The sequence below is a fragment of the Vicugna pacos genome, chromosome 31 (assembly GCF_048564905.1).
Source record: "Vicugna pacos chromosome 31, VicPac4, whole genome shotgun sequence".
NCBI classification, from domain to species: Eukaryota; Metazoa; Chordata; class Mammalia; order Artiodactyla; family Camelidae; genus Vicugna; species Vicugna pacos.
The window spans coordinates 11838556-11845923 of NC_133017.1; positions in this window are offsets into that span (position 1 = coordinate 11838556).

A 7368-nucleotide genomic window follows, 5' to 3' on the forward strand; every position below is an offset into this window, starting at 1 on the left:
AGGGCCTCTCTCCTGTTATAGGTCAGCATGTCTGCTGTTCATTTCGACGAGCCTTCCCATTTGCCTTGATAGGAATTCTCAAAGTGTCTCAAAAATCGTCCATCCCTAGGATCTGAGGAGTGTCGTGGTTGTATTTATGAACGAAATGGGCCAGTTGGCTTACACTGAACACAAATTATGATTTGCTGCCCACCAGGGTGGGGTGGAGGGTCAGGTGGCTGAGAAGCACAGCGAAGGATTGCTGAGGAGCGTGGTGACATTGGTGGCGGCGACGGCAGCAAACGGAGAGGGCTCTGCAGCCCTGTCTTGACGTGACTGATGTCAGTGATTTGTAATTCCCAGCGTGTGCCGTGGCTGTAGTACTAATTACTGAAAATGGACCAGCAAAGCAGCCGGGCTTCAGGAATCTCTGGCTGGTACATGAATATTACATTTAATTTCACTAAGAGTCCACTACTGCTTATTCCCTGTAAGAGACACAGGAGTAATGCTCCTCGGAGCAGAACTGCTCATCACCCCTTGGCCACTTACCAACCTGGAATTCCCTTGGTGTTTGCCCCCTCCCCCAGGGCACCAGGCGAGAGGAGAACCGGGAACAGTCCTGAAGATGCTGGCAGTAGCAGAGTGCACCAGGCTGGTCGTAGGGAAGCCACTCCAGGACGGCTTGGAGTTGTCAGGTTCTCGTGTGTGCCTCCCAGGACACAGGGGCTGTGGTTCTGAAGGTCCTAATCTGGTTTTCTGTCTCTTCTTTTCTTTTTCTTTTTCACGTTTAATTTTTTTTATGGTAGGATAGTCAGTTTACAATGTTGTATCAATTTCTGGTGTATAGCATAGTGTTTCAGTCATACATACACATACATATATTTGTTTTCATATTTTTTCATTATAGGTTACTTCAAGATATAGAACAGTTTCCTGTGCTAAACTTGTTGTTTACCTAATATATAGTAGTTAGCATCTGCAAATCTCGAACTGCCAATTTATCCCTCCCCACCCTCTTTGCCCCCATGTAACCACAAGTCTGTTTTCTATGTCTGTGAGTCTGTGTTTTGTAAATAAGTTCATTTGTGTCTTTTTGTTTAAAAAAGATTCCACATGTAAGCGATATCATATGGCATTCTTCTTTCTCTTTCTGGCTTACTTCACTTAGAAGGACAATCTCCAGGTCCACCCATGTTGCTCCAAATGGCATTATTTTACTCTTTTTTATGGCTGAGTAGTATTCCATTCCACATCTTCTTTATCTAGTCCTCTGTCAATGGACATTTGGGTGGTTTCCATGTCTTGGCTATTGTAAATGTGCTGCTATGAACATTGGGGTGCAGGTGTCTTTTCAAATTAGAGTTCCCTCTGGATCTATGCCCAGGAGTGGGATTGCTGGGTCATATGGTAAGTCTATTTTTAGTTTATTGTGGAATCTCCATACCATTTTCTCTTATTTTCACTTGTAGTGACTCTCACACTATTTATTTTTCTTGAGTTTTGCTGGCTTTCCTCTCATAATGTTATGGGAAGACTCAAGAGAAGATAGCAGGGGAAACGCAGGACCAAGTCTTTGCTGAGAACTTTCAGGAACAGCGAGGTCCCTGGTGGCCATCCGTCCAGGATGGCCCCCAAGATTGCACACTGAGAGGGTTGATTAACTTCTTACAGGATTCTGGCTCAGGTTTCCTTATTTTTTGTTTGTTTTTAAATCAAGGTATATTTTACACTGCTGTGTTAGTTTCTGGAGTACAGCTTCTTGCTTCAGTCACACATACATAACTGAATGCACATATACTCCTTTTCATTCTCTTTTCCGTTATGAATAGTAGTTGTTATCTAACTTGAAATATCGAAAGTGTGATGTGACAGGCAGGTCAGGAGCACTGAAGTCACATAACTCGAGCACCGCCAGCCTTTAGACCCATTTGTGAGCTCTATGCACAAGTGCATTTAATTGTAAAGAACCATGTTAAGAGGGCAGTATTGCTACCTCAGCTTCCCCAAAAATCCCCCGTCCCAGGTCCTCCAGGGCCTCACTTCCTCTCAGCGGGCAGGGCCTAGGGGCCAGGAGGCAGTCGGCCAGAAGCACAGGGTGATGGGGAACTTCTGGGGTCTCCTGGTTCCCCTGGGCCTGGGCTGACCTCACCTGTCCCTGTCCTCAGGGCTGGGGGCGATGGAAGAAGGTGGTGTCGTTTGCCTCATGTGCCCCCAGGTTCCCAACCCCTCATGGTGGCATCCAGTTGAGCCTGGCATGGGGGCCAAGGGACTCTCCTGGTCCTCCCCTTGTCTCCGCATCCCTGAGCACAGACTGGTAACTGGCGGTTCCTGGAGCCGGGCTCTGTTACCCTGCCCGGGCCTCTGGAGGCTTCAGGTGTCCTGTTGTCACCCTGGGTTTCCTTGAGCCCCTCAAAGCCCACGAGGCCCACAGCCGCCTGCGGGTCATCGCGTGCCCGCAGCTCGTCATCAGTGGTGTTCTGGGACCGAAGGCGCAGTGTTTCTGTTCCATTTGTGGGAGCGCACTCTGCACCTCAACCTTTCCTGTAACGATAACCTCCTTGATCTAAATGCCCTTAGGGTCCGGTTTGTAACCTGCTCAGAAATAGGGCTGATCACAGCCGTGCACGGTTTACCCCCAAACCACCTGATGGTTTAAATGCCGGGGGTGTTGCTCAAGTTCAGGCCCAAGTTTCCGGGGCAGCGATGGCTTATCTGACAGCGAGCTGTGTTGCTGATGGTGCCACCGAGGGGTTCAGGTACAGGTTGGTCCCTCGGGCCCTCTTGCTGAACAAGGCTGACTATGGAGAGTGTAGATTCCATGGGCCCCGTGAGTTTGATGTCATCCCATTTAATGACACCTAAGATTTCCTACGGAGAACCCTTCCCAGCGGTCCGGCATCCTTGGTGGCCGAGCAGCTGACTCCACGTGCTGAGTTAGCCAGCATCAGTCTCCGAGTCCCGCTGGTCCTGCCAGCATCCCCGGGCCGGCCCGCCATGGAGGCGTCTCTCCCTCAACCCATGAGCTCCTACCATTGCAGTTGCCTTTGTTTTATCCTGTCCCATCCTGGTCCTTCCCTGACGTGTGGTGACACCGTGTACGAGTGCGCGCACTGGTGTGTGTGCCCTGGTGTACGTGCACTATGGTGTGTGCACTGGACTGTCTGCACATTTCCCATCACCTGCAGGGCCATCTCAGCCTGACTCCGTGTGACTTCTGCTGGGTTTGTGCCTACTGTGCCTGGAGGGGTGACTGACACGGGCATCCCGCAGACCGGATGAGCCCTTCTGTGTGCTGTGGAGAGAGTCCTGACCTCCCCAAATTCACATGTTGAAGGCTGACCCCCAAGGTGACTGATGGTCTTAGGAGGGGTGGGAAGTAGTCATCAGGTCACCAGGGTCGCGCCCTCCTGCTGGACCAGTGCCCTGATGGGAAGAGGCGGGAGAGGAGCTCTGTGTCCCCCACTGAGGACACAGCCTGGGGCAGCTGCCTGTAGCCAAGGAGCCAGGTCATGGACTCCCCAGCCTCCAGATCGTGAGCAGTAAAGTCCATATTTTGTTACAGCAGCCCAGGCAGAATAGGACAGCATGTTTCCAGAGACATTTGTCCAGATCAGTCTCTGTCTGACTCCCCCCTTGTCACCCTCCCAGGCACCTTCCTCATCACCAGGAAATCTTCCTCCACTGTTCCCACCAGCAGACCCGTCCAACTCCGTACCCCCGACCTTCAGTAACTCATCCATTCTCTCTCCTGATTTTTAATAACTGAAATTTGAAATGTGCACTCCACTTGATGTTTTATTCATGCTGCGCATTTATCAGGCTCCTGGCATTTGCAGACTGAAAGATTTCTGGTTCTGTTTTTAAAAAGAACTCTAATACTTAGGCACGTGAAATTTTTCTGAAACACTTTTTTTTTTCTTTTCCTGAAATACAGAGTTAACCACCTGTGCTGACGGGCAGCTGTGTGCAGCTGGGCTGCAGAGTAAGTGGTGATGAGTGACTGGGTTAGTGATGTCCAGTTGGCCGTTCCTTACCTGGAGGGGGAGCTGGCGGCCGTCCTGTGCTTTGATAATGTTGTGTTTTTTGCTGGGGATGTCTGTGCAGTTATATAGTTAGGATTTTTAGAAGGCTCCTGGGGACCTAAGACTCTGTAAGTCTCGTCTCTTTAGCAAGCTTTGTGCTCCTTGAAGGCAGGAACCCTTTCCTTCTCACTGCCAACTTCCGGCTGCCGCAGAGCCATGCCTGTTAACCATCAGCTAGTGAAGCCAGAGGTTGTCGTACGGCAAGTAAGTGGAAGAGAGGAACTGTGTTCTCTTCCTATACCAGGCTCAGCAGATATTTTGAGCGTAAACCCACTACTTACCATAATTATTATATGGGGTTTGCCATTTTAATTTTTAGTATTATATGAAATATATTTTAAATATTGTAAAAATGACAGTATTTAATCTTCATGAAAAGTTAAAAGTAAATGTCAATATTTTTTCTCCAGTGGATGAAGACTTGAACAGTTTTAATTAAATGAGACAGGAGTCTGCAATATGAATTAGTGACGGGCTTCACATAGGAAGACAGAATACATTAAAAATTTTAATGGGAAAGTCAGTCTTTAAATATACGACGTCCCCCACTATGACTTAGAATGGTCTCCACGGCATGTGGTGTGCAGAAACGTCGGGATGATTAATTCACTCACTGCAGACGTGGGGTATCTTTTGTATTCTTGCAGTTGATTGAATGAACAGACTTAGACAACATTATCCATGCAACTCCAGGCCATAGTACGATTAAATAATAACGTGTTCGTAATTCCTGCTCAATGTGAGATATGCTGGGATTTCTCGGCAGATATGGCTCAGCATCAAAACGCTGCTGCGCCGCCCCGCCAGCTCACCGTGAGGCAAGCCTGCCATCTGCCGGCCGACGCTCGTTACTGCTGCCTGCCTTTCGGGAACCTGGGCCTTTTCCATCGCAGCGAAGGACTGTGATGCAATCTGCAGGGGTTCACCGCAGGTACTTCTGAGATACCCAGGCCGTCATGAATGACTGAAGCTTGGCATTCTAACAGGTGTCCTTCCCACAAGCCTTTCCTGTTTATTCTTCTGTCCTGACGACCATCGGTGGGAAATCTGGGGCTGCAGATTTCTGGGTCTGTGATATAGCGACTAAGCTGGATTCAGGCTGCTTTCTCCAGAGCAGCTGTGTGCCACGGGCCCCTCTGTAAGTGCCGCCCATCCTCCTGCAGAACCGCGCTCCTCTGCTGCTTCTTTCTTGACCACGTGTCTCTCTCTCTCTCTCACACACACACACACGCACACGGGGAAGCCGCCATGTCCCCTTGGAGGACCCCAGCCTGGGGACACAGCTCTCGGGATGCACTGACTGCAGGCCTGTTCTGCACGCCTGGGGGCCGAGCCCTGCTGTCAGGGCTTTCCCAGGTGGTTTATGCTGACGACGGGTTTATGTGACCACCTGCTCTCCCTCTGTTGTGACGCTGCAGTGACTGGGTCGGTTGTGCAGACACTGTAAGAGTGACCACAGTGAAAACCCTGGACAGCCGGGCCAGGTGAGCCTCCCTTGCAGACAGCAGGTCTGCACGCTGCCCCCATCACTGCTGAAGGAACTGAGCCCCGTGGAACCGCGGGTGGGGGTGGGGGCGGGGAGCCTCTCAGGCTACGGCTGGATCCCCCAGACTTGGCCCTTCGCGATTCTGCTCTGACTGTGAACACAACTCCTGGGTCCCCCGAGCGCAAGGGCGGGCTGGGAGGCCTCCCGCTGCAGAAACTGGAAACCGCTCCGGCTGCTCTCGGCTACGAACGTTTATGGTCACGGATTCTGTGGTTGGAGTGACGGGACACGGAGGCGGAGCTTCCAGGAAGGAACCATGTCCAGCCCCGCAGGGCACGGCTCTGCCAGGACCAGGAACCGCCGGGCCGTGAGGCGGCCCCAGGAGTGCCACCTGTGCCCGTCTCCGCCCGCTCTGCGCCGAGCCCGGGTGTCCGGGTGACGGAACCCAAGCTAGCCTGGTGGCCGCAGGGCCGTCTGCAAACCAGGCACTTCACAGCCAGAGCCCAAAGACACAGCTGGGAGCCCGGCGGCTGCCAGGGAGCCGAGCCAGCGTCAGACACGTCATGTTACGCAGGACAAGCATCCAGTGTTTCTGGATCCGGCCAGACCGCCTCCCCGAGGCCTTGGGGAAACTCACGAGGAAACCGCAACAAGCATGTGCTGCCTAATACTTCATGGCAGGGTACTGTCGCAGGACAAACGTGACCAGGGCAGGGTAGTCTCGCGGGACACATGTGACCAGGACAGGGTAATCTCGTGGGATGCACGTGACCAGGCCGGGGTAGTCTCGCGGGGTGAACGTGACCAGGTGAAGGGACTCTCGCGGGATGAACGTGACCAGGGGAAGGGAACCTCGCGGGTGAACGTGAAAAGCGGGAGGCTCGCAGGATGAACGTGACCAGGTGAAGGAAATCTCGCGGGATGCACCTGAACGGGGCAGGGTAATCTCGCGGGATGAATGTGAACAGGGGAAGGGAGGCTCGTGGGATGCTCATGAATGGGGCAGGATAATCATGCAGGATGAACGTGACCGGAGGAAAGGAATCTCGCGGGATGCACGTGACCAGGCGAAGGAAATCTCGCGGGATGAACGTGAACACTCTCATCCCCTGTGCACGCTCGCTCTGCCCACTTTTCTCTGAGGAATCAGATTCCCACGGACTGTGGTTAGGCTGTTTACAGGCTTATAAGGGGGCTGTAAACCAGCCCTGTGTTGGCGACGTAAAACCAAACCCGGCCCTCGTTTGCGTGGTGCGGCCCCAGGGCCGCTGCTGTTGGAAGCTGACTGAGGTACCCGAGGCGGTCTCACCCCTCTTTGCGCGGGGTCGCCGCGCTGCTGCTTTCTCCTCCGCGGGGCGGGGTTGCCAGCCTGGTCTCGTCGCGGCGCCTCTCCGGTCCTGCCTCTTGCCGAGGAGGGGGCCGGGGGCCCGCGGCCCTGGTTTGGGCTTCGAGGTGAGACTTCCGCTGGAGGATCCGAGCCGCCGGAAGACGCGGCGTTTCTCGGTTGCGGGAGGAGGATAACCTGGACGAGATGCCGCGTGCCGCGTGCGCCAGGGCTGGCGGGAGCGACAAGGACGTGCGTTCCCGGGTCCCCTGGAGGACCGGACCGCGGCCGTTCCTGTTCCTGGGTCCCAGGACGGCAGGTATTTACCACAGGGCACTGTGGGGCCGCCTCTTGTTCCGGTCGTGCGACGTCACGTAGAGACACACCTGCGAGGGCGGTGACACGTGCGGGGGAGCACTGGTCACGGGGAGGGGGAGGGGAGAGCTGGTGGCTTCGTTCCTTACACTCCAGGGATTGTTTGGAAAACTTTAAAA